The following is a 15,883-nucleotide window of genomic DNA, read 5'->3' on the forward strand; positions in this document are numbered from 1 at the left end:
GTATGTCTGTTTTGGAGAAATGTCTGTTTAGGTATTCTGCCAAAGAATGAGTTCTTGATGATGCTAAAAGCCATGAGGAGGAAAGCAGGGTCCCTCTGTCCCCCTCATGTCTTATGTTGTATAATTCATCTGTCTCCGATGATCCATTCTCTCCTTGCTCCACCAGACTCCTGCGTCCTATTGATTTTGGAATATGTGTGTATATTGGAGAAATGTCTGCTAAGTTTTGGAGTCTTCGAATCATAGACACTGAGGGGATGGAAGTATCCTTAGAAATGACAAACCCTACACTTGTATTTTCGATGATGACTTGAGGAGAAGGAACTTGCCCAAGGTCACACAACAAGTTAACAGCAGGGGTAGGACCCAGGCCCCCTGCCTCCTGGAACAGGGCTCGCTGGCTTTGCCTAATACCAGTCCATCCCAGTCTGGAATCAGAGTCTAGTCACAGCTCTGACAGCATCCGGAACCCTGTTGTAAATCCGCAGCTCTGCAGCCTCTCTATGCTGACATTTGTTGTACTTTTACTGCCAAATGCTGCTTCTCAGAGATGCCATCTCCGGAGGGAGGCATTACTGAAGGAGACATCCCCTTTTCCCTTTCCCAAATTAGGAGTTAATTTGCCAAAATGCGCATGGAGGCTGGGGGAGCACACTGGCTGGCTTTCTAGTGGGTTCCCGAAGCAGAGAACTGTCTCATTTTGGAGGCATCTAATTGTGCCCACACCTCTGTTTGGAGAAGGGAGGGAGCCTCTGTGTCTGGGCCAGGCACCCTCAGGGGTGGATCTGTTAACTTGCTGTCACCTCCTTTTGAGATACCATCATCTTATAACCCTAAGCAATAAAACAAGTAATTGTGGTCCTTTTGAAGCAGGGCTGTGTGCCTTGGCCGGTTTGTTTACCCTGAAAGGGCTCCAGTGGGACTGGTGGTTGGCCCCATCAGAGAGTCATCCATCTGCCCACCCTTCCAGCTCCTAGTCCTAGCTTCAAGCTCATGGGAATCCCTGCCCTCCCCTTCCACTCAGCCTCCCTCTCTCCTTTTTTTTGGGGGGGGGGGGCTCTCAGAGTTCCATATTTTATTTATCTATTTATTTAATTTTTTGACTGCACCTCACGATATGTGGGATCTTAGTTTCCCGACCAGGAATCAAACCTGAGCCCCATGCATTGGAAGTGCAGAGTCTTAACCACTGGTCCACCAGTGGGAAATCCTTCAGAGCCCCACATTTTAGAAAAGATTGTTTTCACCCTAAAGTCTTACTGTTCAGCCTAGTGATGCTTTCCTTTCTCAGAGGTGTTTGAAGAAGCGCAGGCTTTCTCTGTTGGAGTGCAAATTATGCGCCAAAATGGTGGTGCCTCCCTCCACCCCAATTCCGTCTTTGGTTCCTCCTCAGTGATCCTTTGGGCTGGCAAATCTTGAGTGTCAGTGGGGCTGGGAGATGGCAAGCTGAGGGCGGCACCCCCAGGAGGACAGCCATGGCTCCCTGTCAGGCTCCAACCAACATTTGTATTACTCAGAATTTAAATGAAGGTCTCAAAAGACAAAACTAATTAAGATTTACTAAGGCTGCCATTGTCTGATCATTCAATACCAGCTCATGATTAGAACCACATTTATTGAGGTTTAATCACTCTGAAGCACATTGCTCTGGCATAGCTGTCAAACCGCACAAAATGTGTTCTTAATAATTAATCAGTACAGTATCTTGTCCTTCGAGCATTCATCTTGGACTTGGGTGTGTTTTTAAAGGGATGCTGTTGATGTACTTCTGAAACTTCATCGTGTTTTGTTTTTAATAACTCTTCAGATCCTTTAAGCAACGGGAAAGGAAAAAAAAAGATTCCTTCTGCAAATCCCGTCCCTGAGCCGCGTGATGAACAAGTCCTGGAATGTGACTGAAGCCTTCCTGGGATCCAGGGCCGAGCTGCTGACATCTTGTTTTTCAAAGACAGAATTTCCCCCCTCCCCCAACACTCTCAGCATTTGTTTTTCTTGCCTGGAATCTCCGGGTACCAAGCAGATGTTGGGCTAGGGAGCGGCTAAAGAGTTCCTCTTAGTTCAGGATCTCATGTTCAGACACCCGGGCAAAGACTTTCCGGGTAAGCTGCTATCTGCCCGCAAGTTCAAAGGCTGGGTTCTCAGATGAAGCTGTGGCTCTTGGCGAGGCTGGCTGAGTGAAACTTGCATTCTGACTGTTGTGCCCACTCGGGTTGGCGAAAGTCAAGGAAGAGCTGGGCTCTGCCTCTCCTGGGGCCCCCATCTCACCCTGGCTACTTACAGAGGGGTGGCGAGGATTAGATGAAATCACCTACACTCTGTTTGGTGTCTTCCCTAAGCTCACAGCTGGCATATGGTCATCGTTCCTATTAAGATGGTTGTGCCATTGATGCTTAAGTGTACCAGCTCTGGACTGTGTTGGCTTGAGCGCCAGTCTCAGCTGCAGTGCCAGCTGTTTGATCTTAAGTTGTAGGTCTGTTTCAAGCCTCAGGTTCCCCTCCTCCAAGGTAGGGTGACCTTCATCCCTGCATCATATATAGAATGCTTGTGAGAGTCCTGGGACAATCCAGACAAAAAACCCAGGGCTCAGGGGGGTACCTGTGTGCCCTCAGGGAGTGTTAGTTACGTTGTTGTCAGTGGATGAGCCCCCATGGCCCTTTCCCCCTTTCCCTTGCTCTTAGAGTTTGCTGCCTTGAGCATCCACTGGTGTGAGTCTCTGAGCAACCTTGCTGCAGTCAGAGGAGGCGCTGAGGATCCAAGACTCTTTTTTGAATATCATCCTCTATTTCTACCTGCTCTTGTCCAAGGAGATAGGTAGCTCTCCTGCAGGGACTGTTTTGTCATCCAGGGCACATCTGGCCATGTCTGGAGACATTTCTGATGGTCACTGTGTGACGGGGCTGCTGATTGTGAGCAGCTTGTGAGTAGTGACCAGAGAGGCTGCTAAGACATCCTATGAGGCACAGGACAGCCTGACAACACAGAATGATTGGCCATGTAATTGGAGAAGATTATCTTTCTTTGATAATTAAAAAAAAAAAATAACATGTAAGAAAAAAAGATGGTAGCAACATAAAAAAAAATTATCAGCCCCAAACGTAGTATTGGGACTGAGAAGCCCTGTTCTAAGGAATTCATAGTTGCCACTGCTGACAGGAGGTTCTGTATAAAAGGCTCTACAGCTGCGCTCTGATGGGTGGGTCACAGAAGCTTAAATAACGCTCTAACACGTCAGCTCTGGCGTGGTAGCCCGGGACAGACAGCGTCATTCTGTATGGGTAATTTCATGGCTTCCTGTGACCTCTGACTTGTTCGTGGGGAGGCGTGTGGACTTTCTCTTCCACTCTCGGCTCGACACGCTCTGCCTCTGTTGGATTTTCCGGCTGGCTGTCAGGTACTTACTCTGCTCTGCTGACCCCAGTTTCCTCCTGGAGTCAGAAACTGTCCCTTGGCTTTGCACCATGCCCACCATGGACCTCACCTCTCTCATCCTCCCCAGCTCCTGGGTTTGGGCTCTGACCTTGATAAGCAGCTCCATCTCCACTGAGTACCCCAGAGAGAACACCGACAGCACGGTGTGCAGGGATCCCTTCTCAGGACTTACACTCTGGCTAGGGCTTACGGACCCCAGGAGACCTTACACCCCAGGGTTTACTTCTCCCACAGGGGCCACAATCTCCTCCCCCAACCACCAAAACGGAGGGAGAGTTATCTTCTTTAGCAGAGGATCCACCCAGAGTGAAATTCAAGGTAGAAAGGAGAAGAGCTGGTCCTACAACCCTAGAGTACTTTGGTGGTGCTAGAGGTTTAGTCACTCCGTCGTGTCTATCTCTGGCCCAATGAACTGTAGCCCGCCAGGCTCCTCTGTCCATGGGATTCTCCAGGCAAGAATACTGGAATGGGTTGTCATTTCCTTCTCCAGAGGATCTTCCTGACCCCAACCTATGTGAGGCCTGTGAGGTCTTCTGCATTGCAAGGGGATTCTTTACCCACTGAGCCACAGGGAAGCCCATGTACAAACTAGAGTTGAGCCCCGCTCTGCCTGGGGCACTTGCATCATCAGTTCCCAAGGGAGCCCCACACTCATTGCTCTGAGGCTCTAATTGGGGTGGAGCAAAGCTCTGCCAGGGCTTACGTTGGCGGGATAACCCATACCTGGCAAATAAGGAGAGAAGACTCATAAAAGTGGGTTCCCTTGGGACCTTTGAAGCTACAGTTCAGTTTGTAACTCAGTACAACTCCTTATTTTCCGTTCCTTATCCCATGGCACTCAGGTGAGAAAGGGATGGTTGTGTTCCCCAAGCTCTGTCTACCAGCCAATCGAGAGCATCGTGTCTGTGAGGCCTTGATGACCCTGCCACATTGTTCCCTCCTGTGAGGCTCTTGTGGTTTCCATGAGGTGGGTGGTTAAATACCCTCACTGGTAAAACAAGAGGCCTGGAGAGGACAAATGCTTTACCCAAGGCTGAACAGCCCATGAGGAACAGAGCCAGGGCTCAAAGCCAGGGCTGCCTGGCTGCCTCCCCCAAGATCACCTTGGGGGCCTTGGAAGGAGCCCAGGGGGACCCAAACCAGGGGAGTTCCAGCTGTACCACATGTCCTGAGTGGTGCATTTTAGTGGACCTCACTCGGTCTTGGCCTCCAAGCCTCCCATCAATGTCAGGTAGATCAATGGCACGTGTCCATCCCAAGCCTGACCCTCTTCTATGCTTTGGGTTCCTATGATATCAGAGCTTCCTGCCCCAGTGGCAGTCTACAGGGCCTCTCTGGGCCTCTCTTGGGGAGGCGGGCAGACCTGGTTGCTGAGATGCATACCCCTAGACTTCAGGGAGGGCCAAGGGGCAGATGCTTATGGGGAACACAGTAGCTTGAATGTATGGGCCAGTGGCCATAGGGACTGACCACAGACAGGAAGCCAGATGGGCAGGCCGAGGGCTGGTGGCCAGGGGTCGACAGCTTCCCTCACGGTGCCATGTTCTGGGGTGGAGCTCTGAGGAGTCTGAGAATTCCAGCTGGAACCTGGTCCTCCTGGTTGTTTTGAGGGGGATTCTTGTCAAGGCCGGCAGAGAGATTTATTCAGCAGTTTGTTGGTGTGATTCACAATCATTCAATATGTACACTGTGGTCAGTGGGCCTCCTTTTGTATTCCAGCCTTGAGCCTTGCTGTGTTGGGGATGGACTCAGCCAGCAACAGGCCTGCAGACGCCACGGTCATTTGAGTTGCATGAGGCCTAAGGCTGCATCACCTGTGCCACTGCCCAGCCTGGTCCCCCCATCTTCCGACCACTCTCCTTGCTGCCAGCCATGCTGTGTTTAGAGGAATGTACCAGCTCCCCTGGCCAGCCGCTCTCAGGAGCTTTTCAGGCTTGATGACATGCGTGGGAAGTGGCCTGTGATATTCTCCTGAGAAATTGTTTCCCACAGATCTTCATCAAGGGTCTAAATGCCAAGCGTGCCACACCCCCCCCCCCCCCCCGCCCCCGCCACCTCCACCAATCTCCCCTCCAACTCTCTCCTCACAGGTTGAAACACACGTTTCCAGTCCTGGGAACATCCACCCTGCTCACTTCCTAGGACCTAGCTGGAGGTAGAATGATCTGCCTCCCGGTGGTCTGGTGCTGCCCTGGGATACAGGATGCACAATGGGAAGACCAGGTCTGTCCCAGGCAACCTGGAAGGTGTGGACCTTCCCAACACTTCTCTAGACTGCCTGGATTGTTTAACTGAACTCAGTACGCTCACCACCGCAAGTTACACTCCTAGAAAAAAGGCAATGGATCGCTGCTGAACAACTTCTTCCTTAGTTCTGGTTTCCCACAAACCTTGAGCCTCATCTGGGTGCTCAGGGGAGGTGGTACCCACCTTCTTGAACACTCTCATCTTCTGCACTGAACCTAGAACTTCTCCCCTCCCAGGAACCCCCCACACTCTCTCCCATGTAGGATCATTTCTACCAAGAACATCTTCCACTCCTGGCACACTGGTACTCATCTCTCTGAAACTCATTCAAGTGTGACTTCCTTTTAAAACAGGACTAAGTCTATAAATAAATAAATAAATAAATCTATGCCCCGCCCTCCCCTTGGCATAAATAATTCTCATTTTCCCAGCTCATCTTGCACGTGGCACAAATTCAATCACTGTTGAGGTGGGAGCTTAGAACTGTGCTCGGTCCTCGGTTCTCTCATAAAGCTCTTTATATATGATACTATTATTGAAAAATCTGCTTCTTATGTGCAACCAGTTGTTCTTTCTGTTTTTTGCAAGGGCCACACAGTCCTTGGAGAGACTAGTGAAAGTTCCATATCCTCTGCCTAGAAAAGTACCTTAATATATCATTTTGGAAAGTTTGGAGACTCCTGGGTTCTACAGAATTAGGATGTGAAATGCTGCATTGCACTGTAAATTGTGAAATGAAAGGATGATTTTCCCCAGGCAGCTCAGCTTCACTGCACTGGTGAGCTCGGAGGCCTGAGGGTTCTTGCATTCAGGTCACAGAATTCCTGTAGATCAGGGGACCCTGGCCTCCAAGATCCAGTGCCTGATGATCTGAGATGAAGCTGATGTAATAATAATGGAAATAAAGTGCACAATTAACATAATGCACTTTGATCATCCTGAAACCATCCCTCCCTACCCCTGCTTTTGTCCATGGAAAAATTGTATTCCAGGGTGCCAAAAAGGTTGGGGACCACGGCTGTAAATGACACTAAGAAAAAGCTGGAAGGGCAAAAGGAAGGACACGGCAGAGGAGCAAGGCTGTGAGCTACCTGGGGAAACACACTGCAAAAGCGGCTTGTAAAAACAATCAGAGATGGGGATTCAGGCATATTGTTGAGTCCAAAGAATAGGAAAGCTTCTGGAACCTAACTGAAACCGTATGTAGCCACATGTTGTTTTTCCCAGAAAAGGATTCTAATGAGGTCAATTCCAAATTGTTCTTATGGTACTGAATGCACAGTTAAAAAGGGGGCCCCTTGGCAGTATACCCACAGCCTGTGTTTCTGAGAAGGATGGAGGAGGGGCAGCGAGACCACCTCAGGAAAGACCCACGTGTCACAAGCCCTGAGACCCGGAGAGCTACAACTGGTGTTGACTTATTAATTCCTCAGTGTGCAAACACAAACATCAGAAGCCCAGCAGTGACTTGGAAGAGCCCATATCAGATAGGGCTGGTGCCTTGCTCTTTTCATTTCTGGTGCTCTCTCCTCAGGGTCCATCTGAGATCCTCACTCACATACATCCGGAACCCAGGCCTTTCAGCGGTGGGTGTCCTCAGCCTAGTTTGGTCTCAGGATCTAGGTGAGCAGTGCTGTTCTGCAAAGGGAACAATTATGTTCCTCCAAACACACAGAAGCATCAGAATTCACAGCATGCACTTTACAAGGGCAATAAAGTTTTATATGCTGCTCAGTGAAATACCTAATACAGCCAATTATCCACCAAAATAAACTGATGGGAGAGAGAATGGCTATGTTTGGCTCAGACTTAATTATTTTGCATCTGAACTTCTCAATTCCATGTAATAAAACTCCATTCTGCCCTTATTTCCTGGTTGGGTTACTTAATCGTGACTCCGGTAACGGAGCCCTTGAGTGGAGTAGACTGTCCAATGTCAGTGGTAAGAAAATGTGAAAGGTTTGACATCAATTACAACATTACACACAACATAAAATTTAACAACTTGAATCAGGCTTTCATGGCTCTTTAAAGAGACCATGCGGTTTTTTAAGATCTAAATATTAATCAGTTTCGAAGAGTCATACCTTTTTGGAAGTCCCAGATCTGACTCTTAGCTTGAGATGTAAGAGAGGTCATCGCTTTTTGTCTCATCACTGTCTCTCTCTCTCTCTCCACTTCATCCCTCTTTTTATTTGAAAAATGTCTTTCCTTTTATTTAAGTGCAATTTCAGTTTTTCACTTTGTATTTTTCTAGGGGAGTGATTTTTCCTTTAACGAAAGAAAAAGTGAAAAATAGAAAAATTGAATTGTTCTCCTATGGGGGTAAAATTCTGGGGAGACCACAGTAAAAACACAAGGACTAGCATTTGGCCTTGAATGAGGGTTCGAGGGGCGGCAGCAAGCAGAGCCCCACTAGGAGGCTCCAAGCCCCTTCCTTTGTGGCCTGAGTCCGAATCCAAGTGGCAGCTGTCACCCCACGGCTCTTTGACACTTGATCATCTTGTAAAGCACCACACGTAATTCCACAGTTTTGGCCCATAACAGCACAGCGTCGGCAAGAACAGGAGTCAGTGACCTCCCTCCGTTAATAAGTGTGGTCTGGGCAGGTCAGCCCCAGGTCGAGGCAGGGCAGCAGGGCAGACGGGCGGGGCGGCAGCTGTGAGATCTGGCTGAGCCCAGGAACGGCCCTGCGAAAGGGCTGGCCTGACTCTTCAGGCCAAGAACTGTGGGCAGATCTGTCTGCTTTCTTTCTGCTTCTCTCAAGGGGACGATGTCCAAAGATGGATCAGAAGCTGATGGAACTCAAGGTCTATGCCCTAGGTGCATTTATACCCCCTGGCCTAACTCAGCACGGGGCACATGGAAAAATGAATGAATTCATGAATTTCTGTATCCAGGATTAGAGCGTCACCGCACTGTTCTGATATCACAGTCTGGTCATGGAAAGGCACAAATAAGGAAGTTTCTGTGAATTGTGGACTGAACCCTGAGTGCTCCTTGGGTAAGAGGGAGCATATCTGTGTGTGTGTGTGTGTGTGAATGTGTGTGTGTGTGTGTGTAGGGGTGAGGGGAGGGGGTGAAGGGGCTTGAATGACCATAGCAGGGCCCGCCCAGACCTGCCTTACTCCTGGCTCTACTCTTGGCTCCTCCCTGTGCTCTCTGCCCCACTTTGGAAGAGATGGGTGTTTTCTTCCCGTGATGTTCTTCACTGCTGGGTAACCACCCCACCCCTCCACCCCTCCCTCCCCCCACCTTGGCTTGTTATTTTCTTTGGCCTTGATTACCTGAGGATCAACTCTCAGAAAATGTCAGTGTTAGTGTTTCTCCTTTTTTTTCCCCCCCTCCAACCTCAATTTTAATAAGAAAAAGGGGAAGCGCAGTATGGCACTTTCATGCCTGAGACTCAGTCCAGAGAGTGAGTTCCCGTGGGTACTTGGGAGGCACTCACAGCCAGGCCCATCTCCTCCTTTGTTTTCAGTCTTGTCTGTGGGACTCTGGGGAGATGAGTGCCTTGGACCCGAGCCAAGTGTGGGGGCATCCACCTGGTGTTAACCAGGGCCAGTGCATTCCAGAAAGACCCTCAGTGTGTGGTGAAGGGGTGAAACAGAAGGAGGTTTAGCTTAGACCACAGATAGCTAGGAAAGGAAATTAGCCCCTAGTCCTACTAACACCACCCCCCCCCCCACCCCGACACGCACATACACCCTAGAGAATTTTTTATTTTTTAATTAATTAATTAATTTTTTGGCCAAGTTGCAGTAGCATGTGGGATCTTAGTTTCCCAACCAAGGATTGAACCCATGTCCCTGCTATTGGAGTGCCAGAGAAATCCACAAGAACTTTAAAAATAGACATACTTTTTTTTTTTTTGGAGCAATTTTACATTCCCAGCAAAATTGAGTGAAAGTACAGAGTTCCCATACTCCCTGTACCCCCAATCTGCCTCCTCTCCTGCTATTAACATCCTCCACAAAACTGGTACATTCGTTAGAATCGCTGAGTACACATTGACACGCTATTATCACTGAAAGTCCATAGTTTACATTAGGGTTCACTCTTGGTATTTATTCTATGAGTTTTAACAAAGGTATAAGGATATGCATCTATCATTTGGGGGCTTCCCAGGTGGCACAGTGGTAAAGAATCTGCCTGCTAATGCAGGAGATGCAAGAAATGTGGGTTCGATCCCTGGGTTGGGAAGATTCTCCTGCAGTAGGAAATGGCAACCTCTTCCAGTATCCCTGCCTGGAAAATCCCATGGACAGAGGAGCCTGGAGGGCTACAGTCCACGGGGTCGAGAAGAATCAAACACAACTGAGTGACTGAGCACACATCTATCGTTTAGATTTAATTAATTATTACTTAAATTTCATTATCTTGCAAGAGATGATTTTGGCAACAATGCCCCCCTCCAGCTCCTGCAAAAACAAAAGTAAAAAAAATTAAGAAATCCTACTGTTTAAAATATTCTAATTAAAGAATGTAATAGGTGACTTTAGTGGTATTCCTCTTATTGATTTAGTGATGGAATAAATGAGGAGTATAGATAGTGGTAATATTCACTAGAAACCATTTCACCGGCAGCTGGAAAAATTGGAGACAGCAAAAGCATTTTGTTGCCACACTCATCACAACCCCCTACATAACTTTATGAGGGAGCTCATTAAACGAGGAGCTGCTACTGCATTATCTTTCTCCTGGGCCCGTTTCTGAAGCAACATTAGTTTTTCACACTTCTTTACGCCTCAAACATTAAAAAAGCCTTAATTGATGCTTTTACATAAAAAGCAAAGGGCTAGGTTTCCCATCATAAAACGTTATGTTGTTTACACAAAAATAGCAGCTACCCTTGTAAAACTCTAGTGGTTTCCCAGTGGGGTCCTGCAGGGACACTTGGCTATGCTAGGCGTCACACTGATTTCTAGAGCTGAGGCAAAGCCTCTCTCAGCCCTGGCCGTTACTAATCGGACTTTTATCACGGGGGCACATCGAACAGGCATCCTCTTTCCCATCTCAGGTCTCCAATACGCACCTCTGAAGGGCTAAGAAAAAAGATGTGAGGTGGGAAAATGCCGCGTGAACCTCCTGGTCCTCATGTCCACTCTCCTGACCTTACAGAGTTCCCACCATGGTGAACTCTCTGGGACCTCTGCTAGATCCCTGGGATCAGCCTGTAGGACAGCTCTCCTGGACAGAGAGAAGACACAAGGGAAAGACCTGCCCGTGGGCGTCGCTGCTGCCTGGAAATCATGTTCTCTGAAAACCTTTCATTAGGTGTTGCGTATGTGTTCAGTTGCTTCTCTCGTGTCCGACGCTTTGCAGTTTCCTGGATTGTAGACTGCCAAGGTCCTCTGTCCATGGGGTTCTCCAGGCAAGCATACTGGAGTGGGTTTCCATGCCCTCCTCGGGGATCTTCCCGACCCAGCTATCAAACCCGTGGCTCCTAAGGCTCCTGCATTACAGGCAGATTCTTTACCCACTGAGTCACCTGGGAAGCCCCTCATTAGGTGTTAGCAACTCTTAAAATATAAACAGTAAGATTTTTCACTCTGCTTCCTAAAGTTGAATCAGTCAATCAAGCCAAAATGCTTGGCAAAACTAAAAGTCATTGACTGTTCTCAAATGTCTGGCTTTCTAGTGAAAATCAGGATTAATATTTAAAAGTTAATTGCCCGCTTCCTCTATTAGGAAAGATATGAACCAGTTTTATAGTTTTAAGTTTGAAGATTGGGTTTTTGCTTGCATTCATGTAGAATAACATTTATGTTTCACACAGAGTAAGTTTATGAATAAAGGATCTTGTAAGTATCCCCCCATTAATTTATTTTTATCCCTGTTGCTGCTTTCTTTGTGGAAACTCACTCAGGAATCTTTTTAGATCACCCCTTATCACACAGGACAGTTGTGGGGAGAACACAAGGGTGTCCTTGGGGAAACTGAGGTGACTAGGATTTAGTCTGCATTCTATGATTCTACACGTTTAAATGTTGAGGACTTTGAGAACTCATTGTTGCTTCTTTCAAGCCAGGATTGAAACTCAGGCTTTTTAACTCTACAGCCCTCCTGTTAACAATTCTGCTATCTTACCGTCAGGGAAAGGAGGAGAATCAGGGCTAGTCCTCCTCGAGATAAATTTAAAATCTGGTTGGGGATATGAAACAGAAATGCATATATGATGACTAATAATACAAAATAGGCTTTCCCTGGTGGCTCAGATGGTAAAGAAAATGCCTGCAATGTGGAAGACCAGGGTTTGATCCCTGGGTCAGGAAGATCCCCTGGAGAACGGAATGGCAACCTGCTCCAGTATTCTTGCCTGGAGAATCCCATGGAAGAGGAGTCTGGCAGGCCACAGCCCATGGGGTATCAAAGAGTCGGACACAACTGAGCAACTTTCATTTCATTTCAATAAAAGGTAATCGTTGATGGAATGACATAGTTAATAAGTGCTGATGATAAACAAACAGGCTATGGTTTACTGATTGACCTGGGATTTGATCTGGCCTTTGAAAGATTAATACAACCTGACCAGGCAGAAGAAACGGGAAAGTCCAGTGAGGACCAGGCAGATCATATAGGAGACACTCGGAGCTTAAATATGGACAAATAGGGCAAGGTCAAATTATGGAGGGTCTTGAATGGCAGCCTATGGATTCTGAAGAGATTGGAGTAGATGTTTGCTAAACCCTAATCTCTGCACTCTCATTAAAAGTTTTTTTTTCACAGTATTACTGTGCTAGTGATAAGGAGTCAAAGATCAGAGGATAAAAGGATTTCTCTGGTGGTTCAGTGGTTAAGACTGTGTGTGTGATGCCAGTGCAGGGAGTGCAGGTTCGATCTTTGCTCGAGGAACTAAGATCCCACATGCTGTAGAGTGTGGTCAAAAAATTAAGAATTAAAAAAGAAAAAGATCATCATATACTAGTTTTAAAAAAATATCAGAGTGTAGAAGTTCCATTTGTACTAGTGAATCCCAAGCACCACCCATGTGCCTGGTGCTCTATAAGCGGCTGATAAAAGAAAGGGTGAATGCATTTCTCCAAAGATCTCACAGGCTGGTAGGGTAGAATAGTTTGTCCAAATATTTTAGGAGGTACTCTTAAAAATGGAGACATTCAGACACCAGAAGACAAATTGACTAACTGGATGGGAATTCATGGAGAAGGTGGCACCTCTGTAGCACAGTCTACTGCAGGGGTGGAGTGAGGCACTGGGGGGGTTGGAAATCAGAGGGTGAACTTGGAGGCCCAAGGAGTCAGATCCTGACAGTCTTTTGAACTCTGCTAATGAGCCTTGACTTATACTGTATGAAATCCATGCAGATTAGCAGCTCTCTGGTGTTGGTAGGCATTGGCATCACCTGGAGGGCTTCTTAAAACACAGATGCTGAACCCCACTCTGGAGCTCATGTTTTCATAGTTTTAGAGTGGGGCCCAAGAGTCTGCAGTTCTAATAAGGTCAGTTCAGTCACTTAGTCGTGTCTGACTCTCTGTGACCCCATGAATCGCAGCACACCAGGCCTCCCTGTCCATCACCAACTCCCGGAGTTCACTCAGACTCACATCCATCGAGTCGGTGATGCCATCCAGCCATCTCATCCTCTGTCGTCCCCTTTTCCTCCTGCCCCCAGTCCCTTCCAGCATCAGAGTCTTTTCCAATGAGTCAGCTCTTCTCATGAGGTGGCCAAAGTACTGGAGTTTCAGCTTTAGCATCGTTCCTTCCAAAGAACACCCAGGGCTGATCTCCTTTAGAATGGACTGGTTGGATCTCCTTGCAGTCCAAAGGACTCTCAAGAGTCTTCTGCAACACCACAGTTCAAAAGCATCAATTCTTGGGCACTCAGCTTTCTTCACAGTCCTACTCTCACATCCATACATGACCACTGGAAAAACCATAGCCTTGACTAGACGGACTTTTATTGGCAAAGTAATGTCTCTGCTTTTCAATATGCTATCTAAGTTGGTCATAACTTTCCTTCCAAGGAGTAAGCATCTTTTAATTTCATGGCTGTAATCACCATCTGCAGTGATTTTGGAGCCCAGAAAAATAAAGTCAGCCACCATTTCCACTGTTTCCCCATCTATTTGCCATGAAGTGATGGGACCGGATGCCATGATCTTCGTTTTCTGAATGTGGAGCTTTAAGCCAACTTTTTTACTCTCCTCTTTCATTTTCATCAAGAGGCTTTTTAGTTCCTCTTCACTTTCTGCCATAAGGGTGGTATCATCTGCATCTCTGAGGTTATTGATATTTCTCCCGGCAATCTTGATTCCAGCTTGTGTTTCTTCCAGCCCAGCATTTCTCATGATGTACCCTGCATAGAAGTTAAATAAGTAGGGTGACAATATACAGCCTTGATGTACTCCTTTTCCTAGTTGGAACCAGTCTGTTGTTCCATGTTCAGTTTTAACTATTCCTTCCTGACCTGCATATAGGTTTCTCAAGAGGCAGGTCAGGTGGTCTGATATTCCCATCTGTTTCAGAATTTTCCATAGTTTATTGTGATCCACACAGTCCAAGGCTTTGGCATAGTCAATAAAGCAGAAATAGATGTTTTTTTGGAACTCTCTTGTTTTTTTGATGATCCAGCGGATGTTGGCCGTTTGATCTCTGGTTCCTCTGCCTTTTCTAAAACCAGCTTGAACATCAGGGAGTTCATGGTTCACGAATTGCTGAAGCCTGGCTTGGAGAATTTTGAGCATTACTTTACTAGTGTGTGAGATGAGTGCAATTGTGCGGTAGTCTGAGCATTCTTTGGCATTGCCTTTCTTTGGGATTGAAATGAAAACTGACCTTTTCCAGTCCTGTGGCCACTGCTGAGTTTTCCAAATGTGCTGGCATATTGAGTGCAGCACTTTCACTGCATCATCTTTCAGGATTTGAAACAGCTCAACTGGAATTCCATCACCTCCACTAGCTTTGTTCATAGTGATGCTTTCTAAGGCCCACTTGACTTCACATTCCAGGATGGTCTTAGGTGGTACTGATACTACTGGTCTGAGGTTCCCACTTTGATATCCTCTCACCTAGAGGGTGGGTTAGATGAGGTGGAAATTGGAGACAAGGAATCCAGTCAGGAGGCATTGGTCCACATCAGAAAGGATGCTGATCTAAGTGTGCCGAGGAACTACTGCTCAGAGTGGTCTCAGCACTGAGACTGGAACTCCTATCTTCAGAATCTTACTCCATTGTTTCCAAGGGGGAGGAAGCTGGCTCAACAATCCAGAGTTTTATTTAAATCTCAGTCTTTATTAGAAAGCTTCCCTGGTAGCTCAAACAGTAAAGAATCTGCCTGCAATGCAGGAGACTCAGGTTTGATCCCTGGGTCGGGAATATCCCCTGGAGAAGCACCCCACTCCAGTATTCTTGCCTGGAGAATTCCATGGACAAAGGAACCTTGCGGGTCACAGTCCATGGGATTACAAAGAGTCATGCTCAACTGAAGAAATAACACTTTCACTTTGTTAGAAAATAAAATAATTTGGATTTCTATAATTATGAAGAATACATGTAGGAATTTAGTTTTCTATTTTAAGGTTTTTTTTTGTTTTTTTTTTCTGTTTCAGAGAACGGTATGAGATTCTTTTTCATCAGAAGTCCACAGCCCTGGGATCCTTGAAAGTGAACCTCATCCTACTCGAATCAGATTTTCACTATAAACAAAAAGGCTCTGTGATTCCTCCAAGGCACAGAAGGACAAGAGATTCCAATCAGATGACCACCAGCTTGATTTCAAATACAACCATTCCACCAGGAAGCTATTCTCTGAAATCTGTGAAGAAGATTCTGAAAGCTGAAAGGTGTTAGATATGGAAAGACAATTCCCAAAATAGTGAAAGAAAGATTTCATTATTTTGTTACTTTTTTTTTTTCTTTTGGTAATAAAGAATTTGGTGGAGTTAGTTTCTGGCAGTGCATACTTGGGTTGAAAACGTTCATTTCCTTTGCCAAGCTGCCTAAAAATAGTCTTTCTCCAGGCAAGGGCCATCTCAACACAAACTATGTTCATTCGAGGCATGGCATGTTTCATAAATGTAATTACCTATTAACCTGAAGATTTCAATTGCAACGAGAGAAAGAATGTGAATTATACTTCTCGAAAAGTTATGTGCTTATCTTGTTTTGTGTGTATAACAATAAGTTCTTTCATGACGTGACACCATGGCAGTGGGTGGTGAAATCCGATACCTGGCAAAAATACAAT

This window comes from Budorcas taxicolor, chromosome 11, assembly GCF_023091745.1.
Source record: "Budorcas taxicolor isolate Tak-1 chromosome 11, Takin1.1, whole genome shotgun sequence".
Taxonomy (NCBI): domain Eukaryota; kingdom Metazoa; phylum Chordata; class Mammalia; order Artiodactyla; family Bovidae; genus Budorcas; species Budorcas taxicolor.